Genomic DNA, 8,047 nt, shown 5'->3' with positions numbered 1-8,047 from the left:
AAAGCGGAGTTATTGAACGCAGTTTTCCGAAATTCCTTCACCAGGGAAGACGAATGGAATATTCCAGAATTTGAAACATGGACAGCTGCTAGCATGAGTTTCTTAGAAGTAGATACCTTAGGGGTTGCGAAGCAACTCAAATCGCTTGATACGGGGAAGTCTTCAGGTCCAGATTGTATACCGATTAGGTTCCTTTCAGATTACGCTGATACAATAGCTCCCTACTTAGCAATCATATACAACCGCTCGCTCACCGATAGATCTGTACCTACAGATTGGAAAATTTCGCAGGTCGCACCAGTGCTTAAGAAGGGTAGTAGGAGTAATTCATCGAACTACAGACCTATTTCATTGACGTCGGTTTGCAGTAGGGTTTTGGAGCATATACTGTATTCAAACATTATGAATCACCTCGAAGGGAACGATCTATTGATACGTAATCAGCATGGTTTCAGAAAACATCGTTCTTGTCCAACGCAGCTAGCTCTTTATTCGCACGAAGTAATGGCCGCTATCGACAGGGGATCTCAAGTTGATTCCGTATTTCTAGATTTCCGGAAAGCTTTTGACACCGTTCCTCACAAGCGACTTCTAATCAAGCTGCGGGCCTGTGGGGTATCGTCTCAGTTGTGCGACTGGATTCGTGATTTCCTGTCAGGAAGGTCGCAGTTCGTAGTAATAGATGGCAAATCATCGAGTAAAATTGAAGTGATATCACGTGTTCCCCAGGGAAGCGTCCTGGAACCTCTGCTGTTCCTGATCTATATAAATAACCTGGGTGACAATCTGAGCAGTTCTCTTAGGTTGTTCGCAAATGATGCTGTAATTTACCGCCTAGTAAGGTCATCCGAAGACCAGTATCAGTTGCAAAGCGATTTAGAAAAGATTGCTGTATGGTGTGGCAGGTGGCAGTTGACGCTAAATAACGAAAAGTGTGAGGTGATCCACATGAGTTCCAAAAGAAATCCGTTGGAATTCGATTACTCGATAAATAGTACAATTCTGAAGGTTGTCAATTCAACTAAGTACCTGGGTGTTAAAATTACGAACAACTTCAGTTGGAAAGACCACATAGATAATATTGTGGGTAAGGCGAGCCAAAGGTTGCGTTTCATTGGCAGGACACTTAGGAGATGCAACAAGCCCACTAAAGAGACAGCTTACACTACACTCGTTCGTACTCTGTTAGAATATTGCTGCGCGGTGTGGTATCTTTAACAGGTGGGATTGACGGAGGACATCGAAAGGGTGGAAAAAAGGGCAGCTCGTTTTGTATTATCACGTAATAGGGGAGAGAGTTGGGTTGGAAGACATTAAAGCAAAGACGTTTTTCGTCGCGGCGAGATCTATTTACGAAATTTCATTCACCAACTTTCTCTTCCGAATGCGAAAATATTTTGTTGAGCCCCACCTACATAGGTAGGAATGATCATCAAAATAAAATAAGAGAAATCAGAGCTCGATCAGAAAGGTTTAGGTGCTCGTTTTTCCCGCGCGCTGTTCGGGAATGGAATGGTTGGTTGGTTGGTGGGATTAAAGGGACCAGACTCCGATGGGCATCGGTCCCGGGGGTGGAATGGTAGAGAGATAGTATGATTGTGGTTCGGTGAACCCTCTGCCAAGCACTTAAATGTAAATTGCAGAGTAATCATGTAGATGTAGATGTAACGACACATAGTTCTTGTGACAACAGAAGGAAACTTATTAAAGAAGGGATATGCTAATATGCAACCGAAGAGCACGAGTGACACGGTGATGAAGAGAGTACGGTTTGCACTGTGAGGGTCACACCACGGGCGAGAGTGAACACAGCCATTTAAATTCCTGCAACAATACCTCGCACTATGCCGGTGGAATCACGGGACAATTACGACGCTGTTTCTTCTCTTACTTGTGTAAATCCATCTTTAGTCAGTGACCGTAGGGTTGTATTTGTTGTTACTTACTGCTGCTTCATATCAGTATAGGTGCTTGGTTTCAGAGGAGGTACTGTCGTAAGACGAAGCAGTCAAATGATGAAGCAACTTCCACATCAGATTCCGGAAGAAGTCATGCCATTTCAGGGATGTTATTGTCGTGTAACCACTCCACCACAGGCCTTGCATTATAAACAGGTGCTCGATCGTGTTGAAAGATGCAATCACCATCCCCAGATTGTTCTTCAACAGCGGGAAGCAAGAAGGTGCTTAAGACATCAATGTAGGCCTTTGCTGCGACAGTGCCACGCAAAACGACAAGGGGTGCTAGTTCCCCCCATGAAAAATACGACCACACCATAACACCACCGCCTCCGAATTTTTATTGTTGGCACACACACGCTGGCAGATGACGTTGACCTGTTGTTCGCCAGACCCACACCCTGCCATCGGATCGCCACTCCACGCAAAGTTTTTCCACTGTTCAGTCCTCCAATGTTTACGGCGTGATGTGTAGCTTATGAGCAGCCGCTCGACCATGAAATCCAAGTTTTCTCACCTCCCGCCAAACTGTCGTAGTATTTACAGTGGGTCTTGATGCAGTTTGGAATTCCTGTGTTATGGGCTGGGTAGATGTCTCCCTATTACATATTACGACCCTCTTCAACTGTCATCGGTCTCTGTCAATCAATAGACGAGGTCGGCCTGTACGCTTTTGTGGTGCACGTGTCCCTTCACGTTTCCACTTCACTACCACATCGGAAACAATGGACCTAGGGATGAAACTTCCTGGCAGATTAAAACTGTGTGCCGGACCGAGACTCGAACTCGGGACCTTTGCCTTTCGCGGGCAAGTGCTCTACCAACTGCTTGGGTAGCTCAGTTGGTAGAGCACTTGCCCGCGGAAGGCAAAGGTCCCGAGTTCGAGTCTCGGTCCGGCACACAGTTTTAATCTGCCAGGAAGTTTCATATCAGCGCACACTCCGCTGCAGAGTGAAAATCTCATTCTGGACCTAGGGATGTTTAGGAGTGTGGAAATCTCGCGTACAGACGTATGACTCAAGTGACACCTAATCACCTGACCACATTCGAAGTCTGTGAGTTCCGCGGACCGTCTTTCCTGTGACCAACGGTCGCAGTACAGAGGTACGTGTTCTAGGGTTCCTCCCTCTCCACAGACACGATCAGCCTCTACAGCGATATTTACAGGCATCAGTGCGGGAAACCACGTGTGGCCGTATTCTGCGGTATGGAAATGGACTGGGAGCAGCAAAACACAAAAAGTAGGAGGTCATTAACGAGGATAAGAACGTTGGTCTCACTCCAGAAGAGGTAAAACGTGTGTAAAAGTGTCATTCCAAGGTCTGATGAAGCGAGTCTTGCTGAAGTGCGGAAACATTCAAATTAAAAAGAACAGAGACTAAGGCAACTAGTAACAGTTGCCCTGCTAATGGAAAAACCAGTATGGGATCAGTAATCGTAGTACACAAACATTAAAATACACTCCAAGACAAAAAATAAAATAAAATAAGCAACACGAAGGAACTACGAATGGAATGGAAATCGGTAAATTTGAAGTGATTACAATTTCAGAAAAACTGTATTAATTTATTTAAGAGAAAGACCTTCACAAAATGAACAGGTCAATATGCTTTTGTCTACCTCTGGCCCTTATGCAAATAGTTATTCGGCTTGGCGTGGATTTACAGAGCTGTTGGATCTCCTTATGGATTTCTTGCCAAATTCTGTCCAGCTGAAGCGTCAGATCGTCAAAGTACCTAGCTGGCTTAGAGCACTGCACATAATGGTCCAAACTTTCTCAGCTTGTCAGAGAGGTGGCGAGCTTACTCATCAAGGCAGGGTTTGCCAAGCACAAAGACAAGTAGTAGAAACTTCGCCGTGTGCGTAAGGGCATTACCTAGCATGGTTTGCCATGAAGGTAACAAAACGGGGCGTTGAATACCGTAGATGTACCGCACTGCTGTAAGAGTCCCGCGGATGAGAACCAAAAAGGTTCTGCTGTACGTTGGTTGACAGTGGCAGTCAGGCTAGTAGCCACTGCTCCCTGGGGCGTCTCCAGACGTGTCTTCGTGGGTATTGGGCCTCAGTTGGAAGCAGGACTCATCACTGAAGACAATTCTACGCCAATCAATGAGACTCGATGCCCCTGTGACAGGCGAGGTTGTGTTTGGAGACTCTCTGGACAGGGATGCGTTACTAACCTGACTGTCACCCACCATACGGTCTGTTCACCAGGAGTGATGGTCGGAGGTGCCATTTCTTCTCATGGAAGGAATCCTTGGTCATCCACGGCACACTTACTGCACACCGATGCGTCGACGATTTTCTGCGCCCCATTTTGTTGCCCATCATGGCAAGTCATCCTGTGCTTACATTTCAGCGATATAATGCCCGTCCACATGCAGCTAGAGTTTCTATGGCTTGCCTTCCTGTTTGCCATCTCCTACCTAGACTAACAACGTCGCCAGATCTCTCCCCAATTGACAACGTTTGGAGCGTGAAGGGCAGGGCCCTCCAATCAGCTCGGGATTTTAACGCCATTTGGACGTAATTAGGCACAACAACTCTATCAATCAATTCCAAGCCGAATAACTGCTTGTATAAGTGCCAGAAGTTAACCAACACGTTATTGACTTGCTGAATTTGTGAAGGTCTTTCCCTTCAATAAATCATCCAATCGTCCTGAAATTGTTTTTTTGTACTTGTACGTCATATCTGCCGATTTCCGCCAAATTTGAATAATTCCTTTGTTATGCGTGGATTTTTGTGTTAGACTGTAAGTGGGCGAATAATTACAAACAACGGTTGAATTAGAACTGCAGAGGTTAATAATTATTGCACAATAAAATGATATGGATCGCGTTAAACGCCACAAAAGTGAGACGCAATCAAAAACAAAATTGTTGGAAATAATGGGCAATTTCCACGAGATGCTGGCAGTTCAGAAAACGATTAACCGCCGCTCCCACGAATGTGACGAGTGGCGGCTTCTCACGGATGTTCCGCGCATTTTTATCAGCTGTTTTCTGCAAACAAAGCCAGGTGCGCGGCTATCGGCGTATCTGGCCGCGGACATCGGTCCAGGCACGCTCCACCATCAATGCCGGCTCTTTCTAGCTGTCTTGTTCGCCGTCGTCGGCCAAGTTTTCTTTTTTGCTCCTCTGATGTAACAGCCGAAGGGAGCGGGAGCCCATTTCGGAGACGTGGCGACCGTTAGGTGTGGTAAAACGCGATAACCGGTCTTGTTAAACACACCACAGCCTTAAGGTGTCGAACAACGCTGGTACAGCGATAAAAGCTGGTGCCCATTGGAGCCACAGTAAGCGGCGATACGTGGAACGAAGCTTTAGCTCTCAACCGAAGAATCTCTGCACGCAGCTGCTGTTACTATTCCGAAAGCAGGAGAAATATAAACAAAATTGTAGATGTAAAAACGCTTTCTACAGTTCGTATCAGCCGAAAGGAAGGGCTACTAAAAAGTAAATAAATGTGTATTCTTTGCTATCCCATTGATAATGTGTCGGAAGAGACGTATTCAGCGCTATAGAAAAGAAAGAAGGAGGTCAGCGGCCCCTCAACGCTGCAGTTGTTAGAAACAGGGCACTACCTTCGTTGTGGCCTTCATCAAGAAATAACTCCAGCGTTCACCATTTTCTTGGTTTTCCCAAAACGTTGAAACAACACAACCTGCACGTTCCACAACAAGAATCCTTATTTACTCTAAGGAAACTGAACGTACTACGTCATACAAAGATCGCAGTAACTGTGGTGCGACACCTCCCTTTCCCGATCCCAGATGTGACGAGTTGGATAGGTCTGGTAATCTCTCACTTGTTCTGTAAGTGCGAGAGTGAAAATATGATAAATTTTGGCTCAGCAGACTTATAATTGACTTGCACTTTTCTATCAGAACAATATCTACGAGTCTGGTCTCACGGATTCCGACGTCAGAATATTCATTATTGACCACAATGGTAGCCTCAATACGCACCACTTTTTCTACAACAAAAGGAAGATTTTCAGGGGTCGACAAAAATATGGAAGCAACCTGAGAAATGCGCGTTTGAACGCAAATGCAGATGACAGCCAAGTCTGCGAATTGTGCTGTTGTATTTGACCACGGACGTCATCTGTGCAATGTCATTAACACGTTTCAAGCGTTAATCGTGGTCAGAAGAGTATTCTGTGAAGTTGTGAGTTCACTGAATTCGAACGTGGGCAAATTGTTGCTGTTCGTGTGGTGGGTAGCCAAAGTCTTTGGTGTTTAAAGAAGCATCGTATCGAAGATCTATAACGCATACAGGGAATGCAGAAAAAACATCATCTTTTAATTCCGGAATGTGTGTGTTGCATGATCGTGACAGAGTCACTGAAGAGGATTGTGGCTAAAACGTAAGGGGACGGTACCTGGAAATTGCAGTACTGAATGTCACACTCGCGAACCCTGTCAGTACCAAAATAACACCAAGGGAACTCCATTACACATATAAATTAATTACTCAGAAGTATGCCGTTTGCATGACATTGAGAGTCAATGAAGCAAGACAAGAAATAACAACATAATCAAAGACAAAGTATAAACACAATGCGACACGGAACGATGGAACTCTCGTACTTTCTGCACCACTATAGCGCGGAACGTGTATGGTGGGAGTCACTAAGCGATCCCCCCCCCCCCCCCCCATCCCAGTGTCAGCGACATTTCTCGTGAAATTTGGTATGTCGTCCACATCGCGTCATCACACCTTTCTTGAAACCCTGGAGCTTCTACTTCGGCTCAGTGTGTTCTTCCAGCCGCTGGGTGGTAGCCCCTACTGATGCTTCCTACGTGACGGCATCCGATGTTCGTCGTGGTTCCTCTGTATCTAGCCTTGCAGGGGGATCTTTCGTTGCTGCCTCCCCTTCTTCATGTTTCTCGATTCTGTTGGCTGTGAATCTTGATACGGTCAAGCGGAATTGCGCTAGGTACACCGTGAATGTCGATCTTGAAACTGTTGTCGCCTCGTGTAATTACTACTGAGCGAAGTTGCGCAGTGGTTACCACACTTGACTCGCTTTCGGCAAAATGATGGTATAAACCCGCGTCCGGCCATCCTGATTTGGTCTTCCGAGATTTCCCTAAATTGCTTCAGGAAAATTTCGGGATGGTTCCTTTCAAAGGGCACTGCCAACTTCCTTCCACATCCCTCCCTAATCCGATGGGACCCATGGCCTCGCTGTTTTGTCCTCTCCCTCAAATCAACCAACCAACAACCAATCGTCTAATTACTGTATATAGACCTTCATAAGGGGGTTCTAGTGGTCTGCGTACCACGTCATTGTATAACAGCAAGTGTCAACAGGTGGCTGTATCTGTAAAGACAAACGGGAGGGGCAGGTTTGTTCCCGAGGCTCAGCTGGACGAAACTAACGTATGTCGGATAGCAACTTGGTAGCGAAGTCTGACGCAGCGACGGTTTCACTTTCCATATCGTGAATGAACACGTCGGGCAGACTTAACGACTGGCCTCACATCAACTCTGCCACTGTGACTTGGAGGTCAGGCTTGAAGGCTGTTCGTAGTGCCAGTACAACAATCCGTAGTGTTTGTGTCCACTTGTCCGTTGCATGACATCGAAGGGCTGATTTCAATTGTCGGTGCAGGAGTTCCACCACGCCTTTCGCTGCGAGATGGTAATGGCGGTCCTTATTCGTTTGACACTTAACAGGGGCCTTAAAGAGGTACACCTCAAATTGAGGTCACTGATATTCGCTATTCTCAACAGTAAGCCACAAGGAGCAATCCATCCTCTGAAACCTGTTTTCACCACAGTCTCCGCAGTCATGCCTGGCATAGGTAATGCTTCTGGCCATCTCGAGTATCTGCTCAGGATCGTAAGGCCGTAACGACAGCCTTCGGGTGTTGATAGTGGGCCTACAGTGTCAATGAAGACATGATGGTTAGGCGGTATGAATATACATAGTGGTGCCTTGACACGTCGGGTTATTTTGTTCTTTTGGTAGGCCATACATTGCCAGACATACAATTTACAGTCGACATTCATGCTGCGCCAGATGAAACATAATTTAACCTGATTCGTGGTTCCTCCGGGATGTTATGCTAGATTGTG

The 8,047-nt window shown here is 46.1% G+C and overlaps 1 non-coding gene across 1 annotated transcript; it reads left to right on the top strand.

Annotated features, from left to right (window-relative positions):
• The first annotated feature begins 2,783 nt into the window (after positions 1-2,783).
• On the top strand, positions 2,784-2,858 carry Trnap-cgg (transfer RNA proline (anticodon CGG)). The gene has a single exon. It is a non-coding gene; the product is annotated as a tRNA-Pro (tRNA).
• Positions 2,859-8,047: the final 5,189 nt, after the last annotated feature.

Source organism: Schistocerca serialis, chromosome 7 (assembly GCF_023864345.2).
Source record: "Schistocerca serialis cubense isolate TAMUIC-IGC-003099 chromosome 7, iqSchSeri2.2, whole genome shotgun sequence".
Classification (NCBI taxonomy): domain Eukaryota; kingdom Metazoa; phylum Arthropoda; class Insecta; order Orthoptera; family Acrididae; genus Schistocerca; species Schistocerca serialis.
Note: the sequence above shows the minus strand (reverse complement) of the source record. Positions and strands in the feature narration are given on the sequence as shown.